The 7,141-nt window shown below is 40.0% G+C and overlaps 1 pseudogene; it reads right to left on the minus strand.

Moving 5' to 3' along the window:
• Window positions 1-4,658: 4,658 nt before the first annotated feature.
• Window positions 4,659-6,298, minus strand: LOC101992110 (annotated as a pseudogene).
• Window positions 6,299-7,141: the final 843 nt, after the last annotated feature.

Consider the following 7,141-nt stretch of genomic DNA (forward strand, 5'->3'; position numbering starts at 1 on the left):
TCTATCATCTCTTTCTCTATCCTCTTTCTCTTTCATCGCTTCCTCTATCATCTCTTCCTCTATCATCTCTTCCTCTATAATCTCTTCCTCTATAATCACTCTTTTTCTATCATTGCTTCCTCTATCCCCTCTTTCTCTATCATCTCTTCCTCTATCATTTCTTTCTCTATCATCACTTTCTTCAACATCACTTCCTTTATCATCATCTCTCTCTAACTTCTCTTACTTTATCATCACTTTCTCTATCACCTCTTCCTCTATTACCTCTCTGTCACCTCTTTCTCTATCATCTCTTTCTCTATCATCTCTTTCTCTATCACCTCTCTATTATACCTTCCTATATTATCTTTCTGTCATCTCTTTCTCTATCATCTCTTTATCTATCATCACTTCCTTTATTATTACTCTTTCATCTCTTTCTGTATGATCACTTCCTCTATCATTTTTCTATCATCTCTTTCCCTATCATCTCTTTCTGTAGCACATCTTTATTATTTCTTTATCTTTTTCTCTGCCATCTTTTTCTCTATCAGATCTTTCTGTATCATATCTTTTTCTATCATCTCTTTCTCTATCACTTCTATCTCTATGATCTCTTCCTCTATCATATTTTTCTCTATCATCTCTCTCTTTATCATGTCTTCATCATCTCTCTATCATCTCTTTCTTTATCATCTCTTCTTTTATTGTCTCTGTTATCTCTTTTTCTCACATCTCTTTATCATCTCTTAATTCTTACTTACTCTATCATCTCTATCCTCCAGAATTTCTTTCTCTGGTCTATCATTTCTTTCTCTATCATTGCTCTATCATCTCTTCCTCTATTATCTATCTGTTAACTCTTTCTCTATCATCACTTTCTTTATCATCTCTTCCTCTATTTTCTTTCTATCATCTCTTCCTCTATCATCTTTCTGTATCATTTTTATTTTCCCTCTGTCATCTCTTTCTATATCATCTCTTCCTCTATCATTTTGTCTTCTATCATCTCTTTCTTTATCATCTTTTCTCTATCACCTCTCTATCATCTGTTTTTCTATCATCTTTTTCTCTAACATCTCTTTCTCTATCATCTGTTTTTCTATCATCCCATCCTTTATGCCTCTGTCATCTCTTTCTCTATCATCCCTTCCTCTATCATTTTTGTCTATCATCTCTTTCTCTATCATCTCATTCCCCATCATCTCTTTCTCTAACAACACTCTATTATCTCTTTCTCTATCATCTTTCTCTCTATCATCTTTCTCTCTAGCATCTCTTTCTCTATCAGCTCTTTCTCTATCATATCTTTTTAATCATCTCCTTCTCTATCATCTCTTTCTCTATCACTTTTTTCTCTATCATCTCTGCCTCTATCATATCTTTCTTTATCATGTCTTCATCATCTCTCTATAAACTCTTTTTTATCATCTCTTCCTTTATGGTCTCTGTCATTCTTTTTCTCTCATCTCTTTATCATCTCTTAATGATTTCTTTCTCTATCATCTCTATTCTCCATTTCTTTTTCTAGTCTATCATTTCTTTCTCTATCATCTTATTCCCTATCATCTCTTTCTCTAAGAACACTCTACTATCTCTTTCTCTATCATCTTTCTCTCTAGCATCTCTTCCTCTATCAACTCTTTCTCTATCATATCTTTTTCAATCATCTCTTTCTCTATCATCTCTTTCTCTATCACTTCTTTCTCTATCATCTCTGCCTCTATCATATCTTTTTTATCATATTTTCATCATCTCTCTATAAACTCTTTTTTATCATCTCTTCCTTTATGGTCTCTGTCATTCTTTTCCTCTCATCTCTTTATCATCTCTTAATGATTTCTTCCTCTATCTTCTCTATTCTCCATAATTTCTTTTTCTAGTCTATCATTTCTTTCTCTATCATCTCTCCCTCATCTCTTCCACTATTATCATTCTGTTATATCTTTCTCTATCATCTCTTTCTCTATCATTTCTTTTTCTATCATCTCTTCCTCTATCATCTCTTTCTCTATCATCTCTTTCTCTATATACCTCTTCCTCTATCATATCTTTCTTTTCATCTCTTCCTTTATTATCTCTCTGTCATCTCTTTATCAATATGTCCAAAATGAAACATTAATTATAAAGCCCATGGTATATCGCCACACTAAAATAGTAGGTAGGCATTATAAGCATTCTAAAGGCTCTGGTTACTGGAGTTGGATACCTCCCCAAGAGCTACTTGACTTTCGATTTCAACTGAATTGATATTACCTTTTACCTCCACTCCAACCACACACCAAAGTTGGATTAAAATAAAATAGAAGATGCCCATTGAGAATTGTAATGATGGGCAAGGTAGAAGATCTCTATCCCCACCTCCCTTCTCTTTGCCAAAGGAAGGCCTTGATGCCCTACCAATTGTCTAGCAACTCAATTGAAGTACCTCTGTTGTAAAAGCATGTCCACTGTGGAACAGTTTCAAACCACCTATGTGACATTATGCTAATGTATTTTCTGACATGTTCTCAAGTGGCTTCCATGAGTTGTGGTGAGTTTACTTCAGTGCACCACTGGAAAAGCGACCCAAGAATAGGATAGGATTTATACATGCAGCTCAGCCACCCTGTTGGAGCACTGCAGTGATTCGACACATGCTCAGCCACTACTTCTGTGCTGCAGAATGGCCATTGACCCTCTGGGGGTGGAGAACTCTAGAAGGAGGGAATGATGGGATTGTCACTTAAAGCAGAAGCAAATGCTTCTTGAGATTTTTTTTTAATTTTTTAAAAAAGACTTATTTACTTTGCATATAGTATTCTGCCTGCCTGCATGCCTACAGGCCAGAAGACAGCACAGATCTCATTACAGATGGTTGTGAGCCACCATGTGGTTGCTGGGAGTTAAACTCAGGACATTTAGGAAAGCAGCCAGTGCTCTTAACCAATGAGCCATCTCTCCAGCCTGTTCCTTGAGATTCTTATCCCTAAAAGATATAGAAACCAGAGTCTTGGTGGAGATAGGGAGCTTTGGTTTTCCACTACTACCCCATGTAGCATACCAAGAAGGCACCGAGTCTGACACAAAGAATCACAGCCATCAGAGTAATATGCAACATGGAAATACAAGGGACAGGCCACATTTTGTGGTATAATTCTCTACTGTGTTCTTCTGTAGCCAGCTCCATTGCAAATTTGATAAGAAGTGGAAAGTACCCCACTGGTTTTGCTCTTTTGTCCTTTGATTTCAAGGCCACAATCATAAAGGCCACCAAGTGTGTAATACAAAGAGCACAGAGAGAGTATAAAGAGGACAGAGGTGAATCAAACAGGAAATTAAAGTTGGAAATCAGAGCTAAGCCTTATAAACCAGAACAGGGAGGTTGAGGGAATGTCCCACACCTTTCATTCCATCTTGTGAGAGACTGAGTTTGGAAAACCGCTGCAAATTTAGGCCAGCTTCTGATTCAACATTAGAGGCTGTGAACCAAAATACATAGCAACAGCAGCTAAAATGGACTTGTTTGAACATCTCTAATACTACAGTATTATTGATTGGAGATAGCATCAATGAGCTTGCAGCCATAGGGAAACAAAACAGGCCTTTTGAACAGATGAAAATGAAAATCATAGTATATGGTTGTCTTGGAATGACAAGTGTATAGCTATTTAGAAATCTTCTCACTTAATCCATGGCCATATCACTCTGAACATGCCTGATCCCAAAAAGTAAGAAAGATCAGGCCTGATCAGTACTTAGATAGGAGACTCTCCTTCATGCTGTTTTTTGGAGGTATGAATTTTGGATTAAACAGATTAATATATAAATGTCCATGTTACTGAAGCAGACAAATGTGATATAAGGAACAGACATGAAGATATAAAGTTTGAAGAAATGAATTTTCTGGTACATGCAGTTTATGTTAACACAAGGTATAAAAGCAAGCTAGCTTCAAGAATTTGCAGTGGACAATTCATGAGGATGCCTTTCTGGAAAGAGAAATGTCAGGGTGGAAAGGAGGCAGCAGCTGTAATGATTTTACCTCAGCAATTCTCTCAGCCTACTTGTTCCTTCGAATATGCAGAGAGAACATAGAAACATAGTACAGAGTCTTAAAGTGGGAAACTTAGAAATACTCTTTCCTTAGACCTTGCCAAGTGAAGCATGATACAGAAATGTACATTTAAAAACAGTTTTCTGAAAAGAACCATTTCCTAGGTAACTCAATTACAACACTGTTATTGATCATAAACATAGTGAACTGTACTGAAGAGGAAAAGCAGACACCCTCACATGTGCGTTCACTGCCTGTTACAAAGGTTGAGAGAGAATACTTTGGACACCTGACACCTATATGTACAACCTTATCTTTAATGTCTGCAACACTAGTAATATATACTAGCCATAAACTTGGTCAAATAAAAAAGGAACTCCCATTAAAAATAATTGTATTCATCCTATAGAACCCAAGAGATAGGAGTGCTATACAAAAGTGTTCACATGCACGTCACATGTGAAATATTCTTTCTATCCTGAAAGAGAAACTATAGAAAAGACACAATTCCCTCAGAAAGCAATGACTCGATGCAGTTGGTGACTTTATATGAAAACTCCGCGCAAAAACATGGAGATAAAGGAAGCGATTTCCATTTGCCGGTCACTATTCCAGCAACACAGCTTTGAGAGTTCTGTTCTCATTAAACAGCCCTATGTCTGTTCCAGGAAGAAAAGACAACCCTGTGACAAATGGGACAGGTGTTATTCTCCGATAACCAGCAGTCGATGCAGTGGACATGGTACTCATGGGAGCAAGGTAGCACACAAATTTTGTCGCCTTCTGTATATTCAGTAATGCAAATAGTACATGTCTTCAATGCATTGTTTTCACCAAAACTTCTCGTTGCCAAGTTATTTATCTGGACATTGGTGGGTCCTCTAGTTAGGTGGTTGTCATTAAAGGGGTAAAGTCGGGTTGCTTCAATACCTCCTTCAAGCATCTGTGAGATACTTTCTGAATATTGATCAATGGAACTGGAGCCAGGGTTGTAGCTGGGAACAGAAGCAGAGTTGTTACCACCAGAGCTCCCTCTTCCACTCCATGGAAGCTCACCAAAAGCTGGTGTTCTCTGCCTTAACCTGGTTTGAATCAGAAGAGATGTAGTTTCCTTTGATCCACTATTGAAGATTGTAAGAGTGGAAGACCTGTGAGTACTCACATAGCTTCTCCCAGCTGCACATTCAGAAAGTGTAAAGGTGCCTATAAAACCTCCAGGTTCACTTTCATAAGTGACAGTGTTGTTTGGGATCTGAGACCCTGACTGAGTTCTGCTAGCTATGCTATCCCTTCTGCAGGTCTTCTGCTATCAGAAGTCTTCTAACTTGAAGGTCTCTGGTTGGAGGTCTTTTCCAAGATCCTGCTGCTTCACCATTAGTATCTGTGTTGGAAGAGCTTGTCCTTTGAGCGGTAGAATTTCTTGACCCAGAAGCCATAAAACAACCTCTACCTAGCAACTCAGGTCCAGTTATCTGGTGTCTAAAGTCTCATGGTGAGGGGCTCTAGAACTTCCCTCGATCTCGTTTACCAAAGGCTGCTCAAAAGTCTGAGATGAGATCTTCATGGAATTTAATTTGCTGGGTGCAGAGAAGACCTACTTCTTTCAGCTCCGGCTCTGGTTCTTCGCTGGTGTTCTGGTTTCTGGCTTCTTACCCTCCTCCGACCTCTGGTGGATGGCACATCTCTTAACGCTTCAGCAGAACTGTGTTCTAACCTAGGTGTTCTGGCAGGTGATGTCTCAGATGCTGAATTTTCCACTTGCCTTTGGAGGCTGCGATCCATGTTTTCTACACTAAGATGTGTAGCAGATGGTTCATTTTTATTCTCTGAGGTTTGGCTTCCATTATTACGGTTAACATTTGTCTCTAAACTGAATCTGAAATCACCACTGTTTGGATTAGTGTGGCTCACTGCCCTCCCGGACTGCTTTCCTCTCTGACCACTTGTTGTTGTATTGCCAGTCTGTCTGACAGAGCTAAGCCAATCTATTACGGAGTCACCATTGGACTCCTTATCTGAAGAGTCTCCATTTTCTTCTCAGCTCTGAGGCAGTATCAGAGGCAGCCCCTCTTTAATTTGCTGTAGTCTTCTGGACAGCTCCTCCCCAGCACTTTCACCTGGGGTGCCTAGCACATTGTTGTTTCTCAGAAGTCGATAGTCTTCTCTGCTCAGATTATTTACAAATCAATGGAAAGCTTCTTCCCGATCCAAGCGATCCACTTGCCTTCTGCGCTGTGCTGCAGATTGGTCATTTCCTTGATCACTAGAATCTGAGTTTTCCATCTTGATGAACAAGTGGACTATTATCTGTCTGTTATGACATAGTATTGAAATCCAATCAACAGGACCTTCAGTTTTCTTCATTAGGCTTCGGTGTTCTTGCCAGGAGGGGACTGGCTGGGCTCTGACGCCTCCACTGCCAGCGAGGCCACCTAACCTCTATCGAGTGCCTGCCTCCTGCTCTCTAGCCCGCCTCAGAATGCCTGGGAGAGATCCGCCTCTAGCCCAGCGCCTGCCCATTCTGAAACGTAGCTCCAGCAACCATTATCTTCCCCATTGTTACCTAGCAGTGACAGAAATCCACTCAAGATAACTTTTCTTAAAGTCACCCCAAATTACCTATTGAATATATTTCAGGTCCCCTTTCTCAGCTACTCCACAGGACTCAAGAAGTCCTATTTAGAAAGCAGATGATTCAGCCAAAGCGTACCAGGTGGGCCTGGGGAAGTGCTACTCATAGGACAAACCCACTCTTCTTGCAAGGCTGGCATCCCGCTGGGGAATTTAGTGAGATAGTGACTGCTTCATGATAGGTTGGCAGTGCACAGGATGTTCATTGTGCCCTTACCTAATCACAGTGGCTAGATGCCATCATGAGAATGAAACAAGGGGTTGGCCTTTGCTACTCTGGTGTCATGAGAACAAGGATTATGTCAGGTAGCCTGAGGACACCCTGCTACAGCCCTCCAGTGTGAGATAGCTGTAGGCACTATTAGAGAGAAAGGGAAAGCAGATATGGACATGCTGATCCTTTCAGGTTGGCATCTGATTAGGGTGCTAAGGGGAATGGTGGTTTCTAGCCCAGCCCTCCATGTAAGTGTAAGGAACTCTTCCTGTCACCTGATG

The sequence above is a fragment of the Microtus ochrogaster genome, unplaced genomic scaffold, assembly GCF_000317375.1.
Source record: "Microtus ochrogaster isolate Prairie Vole_2 unplaced genomic scaffold, MicOch1.0 UNK107, whole genome shotgun sequence".
In the NCBI taxonomy this organism is placed as follows: Eukaryota; Metazoa; Chordata; class Mammalia; order Rodentia; family Cricetidae; genus Microtus; species Microtus ochrogaster.